Source organism: Phyllopteryx taeniolatus, chromosome 14 (assembly GCF_024500385.1).
Source record: "Phyllopteryx taeniolatus isolate TA_2022b chromosome 14, UOR_Ptae_1.2, whole genome shotgun sequence".
NCBI classification, from domain to species: domain Eukaryota; kingdom Metazoa; phylum Chordata; class Actinopteri; order Syngnathiformes; family Syngnathidae; genus Phyllopteryx; species Phyllopteryx taeniolatus.
Window position 1 is genome coordinate 8,020,868 of NC_084515.1, and position 17,392 is coordinate 8,038,259.

General features: G+C 41.3%; 1 long non-coding RNA gene across 1 annotated transcript in view; it reads right to left on the reverse strand.

Annotated features, from left to right (window-relative positions):
* Positions 1–17,392, reverse strand: part of LOC133488534 (uncharacterized) — a 30,871-nt gene that overhangs the window by 2,075 nt on the left and 11,404 nt on the right. Inside the window, exon 3 of the long non-coding RNA XR_009791680.1 lies at positions 11,344–12,063. This is a non-coding gene — a long non-coding RNA (uncharacterized LOC133488534). The remainder of the gene's footprint in view (positions 1–11,343; positions 12,064–17,392) is intronic.

Genomic DNA, 17,392 nt, shown 5'->3' on the forward strand with positions numbered 1-17,392 from the left:
TAATGTGAGCGCGAGAAATGCGCATGCACACGCGCGCGGGCGCACACACACACACGAATGATCGACTATTTGCAAGCCTGACTTATTGTGTGTGTACAAACGTACAGAAAAATTCCCTTTGTATATTTTTCCAATGAATGCCTCTCTGACTGTGTCAATCAAAACTCAGCTTTATTATCTTTTTTGAAAGGCAGAATATTTGACACAGCTCTTATATTGGATGTCGTTGCAAGTGTACCTAATGTGTTGGCATATTCCTCCTACTGCACTGTTATTCATCTTGTTCAGTATTATTATGGTAATATGAATATTATTTGGATTACTGTTAAAAATAACTACAATTGGAAGAGTTAGAGTGGCTTCAGGATGTGTGCTAATTCTCTTCACACACGCACACACACTTGCCGACATAGTGTGCGTACAACAAAGACGTCTTGGCGGCCCCCTCATTATAAATACATGTCATTGGATCACAGCTCGTCTGAATCCCAGAGTCTGCTGCGCTCTAAGTGGCCGTGACTGAGCCCTGAATGGGTGGCCGAGTGACAGCTACACCAATAGAGCCAGCAGTGTGTGCGAGTGTGCGTGTGTGCATATGTAAAGGGAATGCCGTGGTCCCCCTCCACCACACCCAGCCTATGGGAATGAAATCTTCCCAGCAGGACACGTTTGGCGGCCACTTATACACACACACACACACACACAACGACACTACACCCTTTATTAAGTAGTGTTCAGCTGATATATTGCGGATTTTTAAGCAATTCTTTCTGATGAGTTTTTACGCTATACAGGTAAGTCCAAATTTAGAGGTCACCTTCATTGTTGTATTGTAACATAACCACTGAGGTTTATTGGAAGACATGCAGTGCGATTGAATGCATAAAGAACTACAGAGGTTTTCGAACCAAACTCCAGTAATTGTCGTCTGCACAAAGACTATGGTGTTGCCGTGTACTCTGTTTGTATGTGTTGCTGCTCCGTGTGTGTTAAAATAGAAGTTGTTTGAAGTTTTATAATTAACATGACATCAATTCTAATTTCCGTTAGCCCCTCTATGGCGTTTCACATTATTATCAAGTTAGTGGACTTTTGTAAGAGAAAATTATATGGTTTGGTTGAACATTCTGGTGTTTAAATATACAATGTTTAATTGTTTTTGTTTTGTTTTATGTGGCAGTTTTAAAGTAAACTTCAACTGGGAGTGACAACTAACAAAGCTAATGAAATGAGTCTTGCGACATTTTAGTCAAAGGTTGAAATGAGGAGTGGTGTATGTCTGAGGGAAATGTGGGACAGTAAGTTTCTTGCTACCTCTACAACAAAGAAGAGCTGGTTCACAGAGACGGATGGAGCAATGTGTGTACGCGCGTGTGTGTGTGCGTGTATTAAAAGATCTCACACTATCTCTCATTTTGCAGGCAAAAAGTGTCTCTATCCCAGTGGAACCACAAACCAGGCCACAGTATCGTTCTTTTCTTTGCTGTCAGCCTCCCTCCTCATTCGTGTTCCCTTATTTGAGTCAAAGATTGCTTTTCTCTGTGGGTAAAACAAAGTTCTCCCTTTGACACCCTACTTTTACTCCAACCTTGAACCCCCAGAGATACTGTAGGACCTGGACTCAACTTGAAGTCAGTATTTATGTTGAATCATATTGCGTATGATCAAAGACTTATATGTGTATCACACTGTATCTGACAATTAGAAGAGTTGTACTCATGCTGATGATCTCAGCCCAACCCCCCTCCCCCAAATTTATTGTAACTTTGTACCAAAATGTCATATGTAAATGTCTTTCTAACATTTAACATAACTGAAGGAAGCAGGTATAATATACTATTTGTTTCTTTTCCTCAAGCTGCTGTGCTCCCCATGAAATCGCATGCCTCACCTAGTATATTTCTAGCTAAATATTTAGTTGCAGTGGAGGTAAAAAGTCTTCACACTGCTTCAAATGCCATGTTTTTGAGATACAATATATAAAAAATTAAGACAGAGATAAGTAATTGAGATTTTTTTCCCACTATTAATATGACCTCCACTATGATGCATTTTCCGGCGTTGTTTGGGAGATTTTGTTATGCTCCAATGAAACCAAGGTTGAACCTTTTGGCCATAATTCCAAGAAGTATGTTGGGCGAACACCAAACCTTCAATGACGCATGACTGTTGCGGCATCATATTTTTGGGGCTGTTTTTCTTCAGCTGGAACTACAACCTTAAACAAGGTGGAAGAAATTATGAACAGTTTGAAAAAGTTGTCAGTGTTACAAGTACAAAGCCCTCAGACTTTGACCAAAAAGACGCCAACCCCCCCCCCCCCCCCCGAAAAAACCCTCCGGAAAAGTCTACTAGAACAACTGAAAATTATTTGGGGTTAATTTAGAGCCACTTTATAGATCATCTCAGTTTTAAGAGTGTGCGAACACATTTTTTCAGTTTATTTTTACTTCACTTCTCCAAAAGATTTATTTTCTAATAAAGTTGTACGTCATAGGCCACATTAAAGGTGGATTTTTAAAAAAAATGACTTATCTTTGTCTAATTTTTTATATCACAACAACCTGGCATTTGAACGGGTGTGTATACTTTTTATATCTCCACATATCATGTGTCTTTTTTTACAGGCTGCAAATAAATGTGTGTTTTCAGAATTGATGAATTTTCAAGTACTTACAAGCCACAACATCAGGAACAACTGCATAATCGAGTGATCCAATATTCAGGCGTTCCGAGGCCGTATCAAAAATTCTCGGCAGAGATAATTATTTGCTTTGATTAACACTCTCAGAGAGATATTGATCTAACTATATGCGGTTTGCAGTGGTGTAGGACTGTACTACATTTTACTGAGAGCTTTGTAATATTTTGCTTACCCAGGAGATATTAGACATCTCTCAGATTGATGTAGTACACTCCAAACTGCAACCACCAAAATACATATATTGTTCAATTTTACACTGTACCTAATGAAGTGGCTAGTGGATAGGCTGGATTCATAGGTGAACGTTATTATTACTTTTATTATTTATTTTAACAATAATGTGGAGTTGTTACATGCATCATTAAAATAAAGGTGCACCACGGGAATATAAAGAGCTAATGGCGACGTGAGAATCCTGTGCTGTCCGGAAAGTGCGGTTTTGTAAAAGATCTTAGCCAGAGAGGAACCTTACATCCCGAAAAGAGAACACAAAGAGGAAAATGGTGAAATGGCGAATAATGGAAAGCCTGCGAGGGAAAATGAGAGAATGAGGGACAAAGAACGATGTGAGCCTTATAAAAAAAAAAAAAAAAAGTGTCAATGCCGAGCCTCCTTTAGGCATGAGTGAGAAACAATGAGACCCCGTGGTGTGCGAATGGTCGGGGAAATATGCAGACAAACACGCAGACACACACACACGCAGGCACACACCCCACTGGGCCCGAGCCTGTGCCAGTGAGACCGGTCTATGGTTCTATTGACGGAGCTGTCCCTTTCTGTCGAGCTAATGAAGCCTGCAGCCACAAGCATAAAGAGAGCACAGAGGTATAGCCTTGCGCGTCTTCATCTATTCACTCACTTCCTTCCTTTAGCAACCACCGCTCGCTCGACGTGAATGAAGGACGTGTGTCCAACTTTACTGGACGCACTGTTGTAGGGCATAACATAACAGTTCCATTATAAACACTCGACTTGACTTTGACAATATGTCACTTTTTATCCTCACTTTACACCATTATGTACTTCATACATTAATTTCTTACTGACTTTTTTTTTTTAACAAAAGTATACATGTATACATGTAATGTATGTACAGGCACAGTGACATTGAACAGCCAGTGACAAAATGAATGTTATACTTCCTCTCTGTGAAGATGTCCAGTCTAGGCTGCTTTTAATTTATTCATTGAAATGACTTTCGGAACTCATTCTGGTACAACACTGCACACAAAACAGCCCCAAATCATGATGCTGCCACCACAATGCTTCACTGTAGGTATAGTGTACATTTTGTGTGCTTTTTTTAAATGGATGAGAATTTAACTAACTTTGTGGAGTGGGATTGCTTTGGACAGGATTGTGGGTCAATTCATTCTTAGCCATACCATGAATGCCAAAAGATGAAATCGGGCCACTTATCAGTGCTTGGGAGAATGTTTAAGATTTGACTTCTATCCACATTTTGCTATTGTCGTTTGCGAATGGCTGAATTCACACTTCCCCCGGGATATGGATGGGTCGTGGTTGTCCGTACGAATGGTCGGTCAAAGGTCCCTGACTTAACACCCTGTGACTTTTTTGGTAAAAGTAGCAACCCTCCTGTACCAATCCAAAGACTTTATGAGAACTTGAACGGCAAATATGTGAAGTTACCCAAGTCTTCTATTCCTTCCTGGTGAAACTATGACACTATTCCTGGGTGGTAGGAAATTCTCGTGCACATATCACATTTCAAATAAACCAAATGATAAAATGTTTCCCCTCATATCCATTTGTTGTAAAAATTCAAGAACAACAAAAAAGAATAATTTACAACATGGTAATGTACCTCATGGCAAAGAATGAATGAACTCACAATCTGACGCGCCAATTTGACTCCTCCTTAGTCCGTCCCTTGGAGCAGCCACAGCGGACGAACAATAGACGGCGCTGCTTATCAAACCGGGGCGGCCGATTAATTAGAAATGCTGCGAGGCCCCAGACAACGAGCAAAGACTCAGACAACCTCTTCAACTGCCCGTGACCCTTGAACTCTAGGGTCCTCATTCACCTGCTATGAGTCTCGCCCACTCCGTTCTGTTCTGGCGGTATTTCCCACGCTCTCCGCACATTCCCAGTCTACCTCAGCCTCAACACCGCAGTGTTTAGCTGAGACATCATGGAGATTCGCCTTGTGTTTCTTTGCGTCTCGCTGTCTGACACTTGACTTCCCGCCATATTGACTGCACACTACCATGAATATATCCTATAAGTTAGTCGATTTTATTTTTATAGGTCTTCTCACAGAGAGGACTCACAAAGTGCTTTATGTGATTAAAATACAGAGTCACTTGACATTATACAGTTAATATAAGAATATATATATTGTATAGGTTGTATTCGAAATCACCCCTAAAAAAAAATCTGCGATAGTCAATTGAACTTCATATTTATTTTATAAAGTAGATGTTAAGCTGTTAAATATGGGAGCTTGCTGATAGGGTGGACAATGACAGGGTGGACATTTTTAGCTAGTGTTAGAATTTAATGACCACACGGTGGACCTTCACTTGGTAACCTGATTCATTTAGCATGCTGTACTGTTTAAGAAATATCCATCCATCCATCCATCCATTTTCAACACCGCTAATCCTGGTTAGGGTCGCGGGACGCCGGAGCCTATCCCAGCGGACTTCGGGCGAAAGGCGGACTATTTAAGAAATATACTCCAAAATTCTGATATTTCACTATGACAGCGTGGACATGTTAAGCTTGGCAACATTCAACTACCCACATAATATGTAAAATTAGGGTCGCGGGAGTGCTGGAGCCTATCCCAGCTATCATCAGGCAGGAGGCGGGGTACACCCTGAACTGGTTGCCAGCCAATCGCAGGGCACATACAAACAAACAAACAACCATTCACACTCACATTCACACCTACGGGCAATTTAGAGTCTTCAATTAACCTACCATGCATGTTTTTGGGATGTGGGAGGAAACCGGAGTGCCCGGAGAAAACCCACGCAGGCACGGGGAGAACATGCAAACTCCACACAGGCGGGGTCGAGGATTGAACCCCGGACCTCAGAACTGAGAGGCAGACGTTCTAACCAGTTGTTCACCGTGCCGCCATGTACATCCAATGGGGGAAAAAAATATATAAAATGAAGGAAAGACATTTGGAGAGAGTATACTGGTATGTGTGCAAAAGTTTGGTCACTTAAATAAGACCTCAATTTCATTATTCTGCTACATTCATGCATGATTCCAAACACAGCCATCGTGTTCATATGTAATGTCAGTCTTTTACCCACAATCCTTTTCTCCCCCCTCCTGATTATTCTCCATTTTTAAGCACACAAAGGGTAAACTCGTGACAGCCTTTCCCTTCCTCTTCCTGATCATTTACAATTGGTCAAAAGCACCTCAGCCGCTTTCCCATTGGACGAAATCCTGGTGATGCGGCCAGCGCGAGCCAAGGAGGAGTGTGATTTTGAGACGCGGCATTAAGAGCGTCTTCATCCTCTCTCGCTTGGATGAAAGAAAAAAAATCTCTGGTGCCTTGCAGCATATGGACGCCCTTTGCCGCTTTATGCAAATGAGTGAGATGCAGACGCATGTTCACAAATGCAGACAAATGACCCCCCCACCCAATCTGGCCTCTCATTAATGGTCTACTAAAACCAGACACCCTCCCAGCCTCCTCAAATAATAACCTATCCACTAAGCTCCCCCCACTCCGTCTTCCACACCCCCACACAAGTCTACTCTCTCTCTCAAACCACACACCCCCAAAATGTGAAACCCCCCCTCCGCTCTCTCTCTCCTGCCACCAGACATGTGATTCGCGTGACCACCATTTTGCCTCAAAATTGTACCGCGCAGCAGCTGCCTCGACGGGCGAATGCAAATAGGGGCGACCCCCGTCGTGTGAATTAATGAGCCTGGAAATACAAATTGTCCAATCAAATGTTAACATTTTCTTATCAGTCTCACGGCTTTCTAGTCTGCAATTTAACTTCCCGCGATGCTTCCGAGTTACAATTTCTCCCCGAAATCTGTCCTGTCTATATGTTTTCACGCACAAGCCCCTATCCCCTCTTGCAAAATCAGCCAGCTCACGATATGTTCACTGCCATGGTAACCAGACAGCCATGTGCATGAAAATGAGACTACCGCGGTCTGTCTGCCTGGAACCCTTCTTAATTAATGTGTGTGCTTGTCTGAGCCACCTCTGTTTGTTCAATGTTTTCACCTATGCATTATACAGCTCGGAAAAAATTAAAAACACAAACAAACAAACAAATCTTGTCTGAGAAGTGTTTATGTCATTTTCTGTAAACGTATATGTTGATAATTCTCAAATTGGGACGCAGATTCCCTCTAGTGGTAAATGAAGAATTACTGAATAAAATGTTCAGGCTGTGCATAATGTTACAGTGGCCTCAGCTTTTCTTTCTTTCTTTTTTTTTTAAATCCAGTACAGTACATTTGCTAAATACAGTTCAGTTGTATTTAACTTTGAAGTACAATACATTTGCACTGGATCTTTTCCATTTGTTTGTTTTCAAACATTTATTTAGATACAATTTTCATTTAACTTATGTGCAATACATTTTAACTGAATGTAATTATGTGTACTATTTAACCATAGTGTTAATGGTTAAACCGTACATAGTGTGACAGTGGCTTACCATTATTTGAATCTACTTTTTCGGAATTTGCCTTGTTTTGTATGAACATCTATGCTACTATATTTTAATGTTGGTCATGATAGTGGTACTTGGAATGCATGTTTTGTTTTGTGGTACTTGGTGTAAAAACTGGAGAACCACTGGTCTATATAATGGAGACACAAGAATAGGAAGCAGCATTGACACCAAATTCCATCCTTGATTTTACGTCCTCTTATTTTTCTTGTAATTGTTTCATCTTACCGTGGTCTCTTAATTTGTGTGTGTGTTTATGCGCGTGTCTGTGTGGGGGTGTGGGGTGGGTGGCGATGGATATGACAGAGCACTATCTGATTAAAAAAGAAAAACGCTTAATCTTCTATACGCAATCATTTGCATGTAAACATGCACACCATATGGCACAGTAGCCACAGCTCTAATCTCACGTCAACCGAAAAGCTATAAAAACAACACGGCTTAAAACAAACTCTAAATGCCGTGATTACGTTTATAAAAAAAAAACAACAACAACAAAAAAAACACCTGCCTCCTCGTCATCGCTGCGTGCTCATCGCAATTGTTGGCATGGACTAGTAACAATTTGGCGGGTTATGCAAATGAAATTAGCCCGTCATTTGCATCCGACAGCGACTAAAGCGAGGCACAGATCAAAGCGGCGAGACGCGCCCGCCATCTTTGGCAGAGGCAAAGACTGTCGGCCATTTTGTCTGAAGCTGTGCCCATCTGGATGGAAAAAAGCAAACACACACACACACAGCCCTGCGCAGAGATACAGTGATGACGAAGGCAGGCCTTTGTGATTGGAGCTCTGCGGTGTGCTCCTCACTGGCACACAATCCAAAGTTGTGATCTGAGTGGCTCTCCTTTCATCTAATATTTAATTATATTGTATATGATGGGTTTTCTCCCACATCCCAAAAACATGCATGGTAGGTTAATCGAAGACTCTAAATTGCCCGTAGGTGTGAATGTGAGTGCGAATGGTTGTTTGTTTATGTGTGCCCTGTGATTGGCTGGCGACCAGTTCAGGGTGTACCCCGCCTCTCGCCCGAAAATAACTGGGATAGGCCTAGTGAGGATAAGCGGTATGGAAAATGACTGAATGAATGATGGGTTATGTAATTTTTGAGAAAATAGTTTTGTGGGATTTATTGAAGATTGTGGGGATAACTTTTGACTTTGTAAGTGATAGTGATGACTCTTTAACGAATCATTACAAGAGATATTTTATTATTAGCTTATTATTTATTATCTTTTTTTACAGTATACTTCCTTACCTTGCCCTTGCATAGACGAAACAGTTGATGATACGCTTTTCAGGCGTTTATTCAGCGCCGGGAGAACAGTAAAACATAAACACAATGAGCACACTCACTCAGCTGCTGTCAACCACAGCCTACAGCCAGACACTCACATGCAGACTCACTGATGTCATACACCACCCCACCAAGCCCCGCCTCTTTTTAAAGGCACATGTATAGACGCAGACGCTACAATACGTGAAGTAGTTTCTATATAAGTTATGCTTGCAATTACACAGATTTTTTGTGTTCAACTTTAAATGTGTTTAAAGCGTGGGTAAAAATATGGCAGAAAAAAATATTTTTTAAATGGTACTTCTATATCGCAGATTTTCTGCTATTGCGAGCGGGTCTTGAATGAATACTCCGTGATGAAGGGGATTTCATCCATCCATCCATTTTCTGAGCCGCTTCTCCTCACTAGGGTCGCGGGCGTGCTGGAGCCTATCCCAGCTGTCATTGGGCAGGAGGCGGGGTACACCCTGAACTGTTTGCCAGCCAATCGCAGGGCACATACAAACAAACAACCATTCGCACTCACATCCACACCTACGGACAATTTAGAGTCTCCAATTCATGCATGCTTTTGGGATGTGGGAGGAAACCGGAGTGCCCGGAGAAAACCCACGCAGGCACGGGGAGAACATGCAAACTCCACACAGGCGGGGCCGGGGATTGAACCCGCTCCTCAGAACTGTGAGGCTTACGCTCTAACCAGTCGTCCACCGTGCCGCCAAGGGGATTTCAATGTATTGTAATTTTTTAGCAAAGACGTTTACTGAGATTTCTTGAAAGTGGTGGTGTTAACTTTTGGGAGGAAACGGCTTTGTGAGTGACGCGGCCTTACAGGGTGTCCCCAAAAAAATTACTCACTCTTCGACTGGCTCATGTATTTTTGTTTTTGTTTCACATGCAAATAGCTCTAAATAATTGCAAATGTACGATTAACAGCAAAAATAAAATTGGTCACCAAGTATTACTGGAAGTACAAAAAATGTAATAGAAATGCAAAGTCAATTGAGAAGACAGTTTCGTAGTTAAGTTTGAAGCAGATAGAACCGTTCAAGACGTCTATAAGGAACGTTGTGGAAGATCTCCAGCCCCACAAGAGAAGAGCAATTGGAGAAAATGCTCGGGTTGTGAGATAGATATCCCAAAATCAAACATTGAGTAGACAAAAACTATTTACTTTTATGCTAATAAATTATCTTGAGTTCAATGTTATTTTCTTTAATTTAGCTCATCAGACTTGTTTCTACAGTATGTCAATAAACACCCAATATAGATCAAAACGAAATATATGAGTAATGGCTTGTCAAACAGTGAGTAACCTTTTTAGGTACACTCTGTCCACAATGTACAGTATGTGCTGAGGTACTTGGAGTCAATGGAGTTTTGCTGCATATGTGAGAGGAAGAGTGGTAACAACTGCGCTGTCAGTAGAAAGAGAAGTTCTGAGTAGAACTTGTGAGGGATTTGGGACCAAAGATGACAAATGTGTCACAGTTGAATTTGAGTGTTAGTTTGAAACCAAGATTCTATTTCAGTAATGCACTTTGAGAGTGGGAGAGTGGGTGACAGGAGTGATGATTTTGGAGGAAATGTGGAGCTGAATGTCATCGGCAAGCAGTGGTGCTTAAGTTAATGATGGTGGATAATACGACCACGGGTGCGAATTAGGGAGGGGAATTGAAAAGTGCTTCGTGATTTGGTTCCTAGGAATTGTTTGTTTGCTTGCGTGATTATTCCGCTTTTTGAGTTCTCTTAGTAGTCTCGTTCTTGTCTGTGATTGGGTTTATGGGTGAGATTAACGGAAGAGCAAGGAGGAGAAAGAAATGTATTGACTCCACTGATGTTCACCTCTATCGGATGTGCCTCTGAGAAGACCCCCCGAGCTCGCTGGCAGTGGCAGTTTCTAAAAAATGTGTTTGTACAATCATGTGGAAGGTTAAATATGTTCACATTTTTTTTATTTATATCTGAATTAGTTTCGGAGCAACTTAAATGCAAAAGAAGCACTGTAAATATTCCCAAATGTCAGAAACCAAAGTGGCTTATATTGGGAAATGTATCAAGTGAAAAAAGAAATCCATATCCAGTGGATTAAAAGACAGCTGATATCCTGGTAGGAATAATGAACGTTAGAAGCTCTCCTTTGACTGTTCACAGTCTCAATATTTGAAGTTGTATCAGTTGGTCTTAAAAACCTAAACACCTGTATTTGATTTACTCTCGACCAATAAGAGTGGAACTGGACAAAATTCGGAGGCACTCTGATATCTTGTAAGCTATGCAAAAACAGCTAAGAGCTTTTGAGTCTCCTGACATATTTTGAGAAGTAAGTTTTACATTACAGATTACGAGTGCATACTGGATATGCGGCATCTTCTGTCCAAAGTTGAAGATATTAAAGAGTTAAAGCAAATAAAACCCATTTGTATTAGTTCATTCACTCATCCAATGAGAATTGGTAAGAGAATCGATAAGGAATCGGATCGCTAAGGAGTGTCGATTATCGAATGGGAATCGCTGAATTCTTATCAATTCCCATCCCTCGTGAGAATGCACAGGAGTGGGACCTAGAATTGAACCCTGGAGGACACCTCGGGATGTAATGCGATATTGCAGCCATGTTCAAACTGAGATTCTAAAAAGCACTTACCATTAGAATGAGAACTCTGTGGTCCTCTTCTTTCCTGTTCAGTCCATTTTGTGGAATAAAACTACACACATCATGGACGCAAAAATTTGTTTCTGGTTTGAACACATGCAGTCGTACGGCTCACTATGGACTATAGTGATAGCAAACCAAGAAAAATGGAAAAAACATCAACAGCTGAGGATGGAAAGAAGTCAAAAGTCTCATACTGGTTTTGAAAGAAGGTGGGGAATACGTCAATCTTTTGTAGGGAAAAAGATGAAGAAAAAGAACTATCCCTCTTGGCTGTGTTTCAGCATTCACTGTATTGGAATCAATTGGGTGGGGGGAGAGATCCCCCTCAGCAAAACCACACACAGCCAAGTGGAGACGGGGTCCAGTCCAGCTGAGAGGGGCCGCACAGGGCCCGTCCTTTGGAGGCCCGCGGGCCCCCGAGGCCACAGAGAAGCAGAGGAAACCCTACATGGAGGCGAGCATGCTTCCTATTGATTTCTCCCGCAGAGGTGCTTTTAGCCTTCAGGGACCTACTCCATCCTTCCCTGCCCACTCACTAGCTTCCCGCTCGGGCTTCGTGGTTTGAGCTGGACCCCTGGATGGAGGTGCGGGCCACAGGAGGAGAGAAGGAAGAGCCCATGGCAATGATGATGAGCTGCACTGGGGTCTTGGAGTTCACTCGTCTACACGCATTCATCCAACCTTGCAACCACCCACCCATGTTTCCGTCTGAAAAAAAGAGAAAGGAGTGTTTTACAAAATCTCACCTTTGGCATTCAGCATCCCTGCGTTCAATGCAAATGCAAATGCAAACAGTAACACTTTGATTAAAAATATGTGGGAAGAAAACGCCAACTTGCTCTTTTGTAACCTGCCCCAAGGCGCCCACCACTGCTCGCAAACAAATAAAAATGGGCTCCATGTGCTCTTTGAAACACAGCCTGCTCATAGTAGAGACATTTACAATAGAATACACTATACACAATAAAAATCTGTTTAGCAGCTTTTTGTTAAGCAGCACATGATATTATATTGAAAGATAAAACAAACAAACAAACAAACAAAAAAAACAACTATACAATACAACAATGAGCTTCAAGGAGACCGCGGGTGGGAGGATATGACACAACTGACAGTTCAAATTAAAATAAATAAAATAATAATAATAAAAATATTAAATTTTTTTCCCCACATAAAAATATGTAAAATAGTTAAACCTATAAAGTCCCTGTAAAGTGAAAATAAATATTTCTATATTTGACACAATGCAGAGAAAGTGTTGTTAACAACCCTGCCATATTTGAATGATTAAAAAAAAGCATATAAAATGAGGCTTCAAAATTGTGAAAAATCAAGCTATTCTCTTTGCTCTCAGATGCTGCGGGTCTGCGTGAATGCACTGAAACCACGCCACATGTTCTGAAACCATGTCCCGCTCAACTGTCAATCGAATACCACTACTACAACCTCGAAAGGGTCTGGTGTTAATGAACCAATCTTTTATGTTTTTGCAAAGCGCATAAATGAAAGATTAACAACCAACGTGCTGCTAGAAATTATCAAATTTTACATAATTGGTCCAAAAATTATTATGCATCTTTGTTCATCTATTTATGCCAACGACGTACTGTGACAGGCAGAACAAATAAATGCTCTTCCACTAAATGTCTTTCCACCAATTGTCATTAATACAACAGAATAATAGCTTTATGCTCAAATAAACAGGCCCATATTCCACAATGAGTAAGTAAATTGGGCCAAGATCATGATTATTTCAATATATAAACTTTTATATATTTTTGTTTGGTGACGTGGCCTGAGATTTTTCAAATGCAAAAGTATGTGCCTGGACTCCCATAAAGGCTGGGAAGCACTGCTCTAAATCATGTTATTATGTAGATAGAATGTCATCTTTTATGACTGTTCTTTTCTATGCCCAACAAATTGCAGAACCCTCCTTCTCGGCACCCCCGTCCCCACATCCCCGTTTCTGTCAGAACAAGCAGCGAGCATCACATTGAGCTCAGTGTGGTTTGGTGGAAAAATGAATCGGACAATGAGGGTAGTGAGATAAAAGGACTATGTTGCAGTGGTGTGTTTGCCAATTTGAGTTGGCTGTTATGTGCCTGTTTTCAATAAATAAAAGTGGGGGAGCAGCCAGAGTCGGCCCTCACTGGCCTTGACCCGAGGAGTGACGTGGGGTGAGACTGGGTGAGCCGGAGGAAGATTCGGACACAATGCTCCCATTGAGCGGGTCCACACATGGGTGTTAACTCCCCATTCCTTCACACACAATAGCCCCCCTGATCCCCCCTACACACATAAGGGCCGGAGTAAGGGACAATGTTGGTTCAGGGCAGCCCTCCTCCGCCAGGCAAGAAAGAATGGAGACACATTATTAAGATGGGAGGAGGGGGAGGCGGTTGTGCAAGGGGAAGGGGGGAGGGTAGGGATGTAGGGGATTGGTGGTGCCGTGACCCATGGCTTTGCACTTGACGAACAAAACAGAGATGTGTCCGTGACCACAATCACACGATGGCCTTGAATAATTACACGCTTTCAGAAGTTGGCGCAGGGTTCTGTCTGCTATTCTAACATTTTAATGCTTAGATTAGTTTATCAGTGGTTTACACTGTAAACAGCATCTAGCAGCATTGTTGCTAATTTTAATGAATCCTTTTACAGTGGTGCCTTGAGATACGAGTGACTTCACTTACGGGATATTAGAGATACGAGACGTTGTTTGGCCGTTTTTTGCTTTGACTTGCGAGCGCAAAGCATGGTGGCAGTGAACTCAACTCAATTCACTTCCCTACAAGAAGCAGTTTGGCAGGGAGGACTGGTGGAAAACTCTTCAAAAAAGAGGCTTCAAGCTGTTTATTCTAGCTCCCAGTTGACGTTTACTGTCAAACTAAACAATAAAACGAAGATAAGTAAACTTTGTGTATTTACAACCACATACATTAGCCTTTAGTTCACTAGCGTAATGCTAATACTAACAAATAATGGGAAACTCCTTTGATGTGCTAACGCTAGCACGAAAAATAATCTATGTTCCCTTTAAGACACAGGTGTCAAACTCAAGGCCCGGGGACCAGATCCGGCCCGCCACATGATTTTATGCAAATCATGTGTGTCAACGTCCATGATTCTTGTTCAAATCTGTACCAAAATTTCAAATTGTCATATATCATAAACGATAATGTTGAAATATTGCAAGCATTTTTATGTTACCAAACATTAATAATGGTTGAAAAACCCATTACCCTTGATTTCTGATTCCAAAACTAGTTCATCAATTTCGTGTGTAAATATGGTGAGACGATTAAATATTTTTATGTTTTCACAATCATAATGGCCCTCTGAGGGAAACCGTAACTACAATGTGGCCCACGACAAAAACGAGTTTGACATCCCTGCTTTAAGCAATGGATAATTGAAAACAAACAACACAGCAACACATGTAAACAGACAACACAACAGTATTCACAGTCATATATTCTTTATTCTCTGCAAATAACGAATAATATTAGTGCCATATTGAGGAGCTGAGACCCAGCAGTTGAGCCCTCGATACAATACTCCAGCTCTCTGTCTTATACTGCATAGCAATTAAAAATGCTTTCCGACCAATTAAGTGAAATGGAATGAATTTCTGCTAATGTGCTACTGCACAGTGGTTGGGTATCACTGTTTTCAACAACATCAATTATATGAGGGAAAACATGGAAAAACTTTAGCACTATTGAAGAAAGATAGTGATGATGTTTTTGGCTCATGTTCCGATTGTACACAACATCTGAACAAGATCAAAATAAACCTGTGACTTGTATTCTGTACACAGAAAATGTCTGCAAGGGATAAACAACCACTCTGACATTGTCACAGAGGTAAATATTTGCAGGCTGTGACTTTAACAAGGAACCTAAATGTCGTTGAAAAATAAACATCTGGCAGTATCATCTAGCTTAAAATAACCAAATTCAACAGACATTTTGTGCCACTGTCCACACCTCATTTCCATGCACACACAACATGCTACTTCCTGCAATATATATATATATATATATAGTCGGAATTGTATCCCCCCCCCCCTCAATTCTAAATACAGAGGTGCTGTGATTTACAAGTGACCTGACTTTTGCTTTGCAAACATTTTAGATACAAGTGCTATATGGTGGCAGCGAACTCAACTAAGCTTACAACAAACAGTAGTTTGGAAGACGGAGAACAACTCTTACAAAACGAGGCCAATTGCGTACTTCAAGTGGTTTATTGCCACTGCCAGTTGACGATTACTATCAAACTAAACATATAACAAAGAGAATTACACATTGGGTAATTAAAACAACCATGTAACTTTGCCTTAGAATTCCTCCCTAGCTTAATGCTAACTCAAAATGCAAAATGCCATAGATGGGCTAATGAGTAGCATCAATGTTACGGTGTTGTAATGCTTTCAACAATGGATATTTGAATGGTGCAGCAACACATGGAGACAGACAATATAACAATACTCACAGTCATACAGTTGTGTCTTTAGATACATGTTTAATTCATTCCATGACCCTGCTCGTAACTCAAAACAAAACAAATTGTCTTTCCCCGTTGAAATTAATAGAAATTCCATTAATCCATTCCAACACCCCCAAAAAACAAGTGTTTTGGTTTTTTTTTTACTAAGGAAAAATAGCACTCTAAACTACTTTATTTTAGAAAACATAGATTAATATCATAATTAAATAGAATGTTAAGTATGGAACAGTTCGTACGTCATGAGTTAATGCTGCAATCAAATTCATTACGCTGGCAGTAAAATACCGTACAGTCATGCAGACACGAAACAAGAAGAATAGACTTATTTTACTACTACTGTAAGTGACTGTGTAAAATGCTGTAATGTAAGGAATTTTTCACAAAGGATAACGGATATATGCCTGGCCGTGAGTATTGTTATATTATCTGATCAAAAATATCCGTCAGAAAACGGCTCATATCTCGAAAAACCTCGTCAGTCAGGTCATTCATATCTCAAAGTGCCACTGTAATGGCATTTTCATTCCTTGCACTGGGGAATGATCATTAGCGATACCAGTGCTTTGAGTTACGAGCATAGTCATGGAACAAATTAAACTCGTAAGCCAAGGCACCACTGTACTCGCATATGAATTGCGCTAGCAGACCGTCAGTTTGAAATGCTTGAAATGACAGTTTGGGCTTCATCCTCACTCTTTAAAAGCTTCGCGTTTGCGGATGAGTGCAGCAATCACATCCTTCGCTGACTTTTTAAAACATCATGAAGCACACCTCCGAGGACTATTTAACAAGCACTTGCCTTTCCGCGGTAGTAAGGTGTTTTGTGTGTGTGTGTATGAGCTGAGGAGTGAGGCTGCCAGCATTAACAACCCTTTGCTAATGTACTCTTTTATTTCATATTCAAGACAGGTAAACTCTCCCCTGGCGGAAAAAAAGTGGTAATGGAGGGGGTGGCGTATCTCTTTTAAATGTATAAAGGAAGCTACAGTATGTGTGTGGCTGTGTCGGTGGAAAACAAAAAGCCTGACTTTGTGATCTGATGTAAAAGACTACATGTACTGTATGTACACTGGTAAAACATGAGGTATGGCAAAATGAGAGCATGACCATTTCATCAATGGGGGAAAAAGACTGGCAGATAGAGGAAATAGATAAGGAGGGGGCGGGGGTCATAAACATGCACTGGCAGAAGAGAATATCCAGAAGAGGAACAAGAGGATGTTGTGTGTGTGTGTGTGTGTGTATGTGTAGGGGGCCACACAGAGGAGTAACAAATGATGTCTGTCTTTGCTTGTCTGTCTGCATCCTGAGTGACAGTTTATCACCTTGGCGGCAGCATGCGGGCGCAGCAGGCAGGTTGGCTCTCACGCTTGTGAGCAATCCCGCCACCTCCCCATCCATTTCCTTCTCCCTGTTTTGTCGGAACTGCACCTCCGACTCTCATCTGCTTACAGCCACATCAAATCTCGCCCAAATCGCCGCCTCGACTCTCTGCGCTTTTGTCAAAACCTTTTCTTCCTCT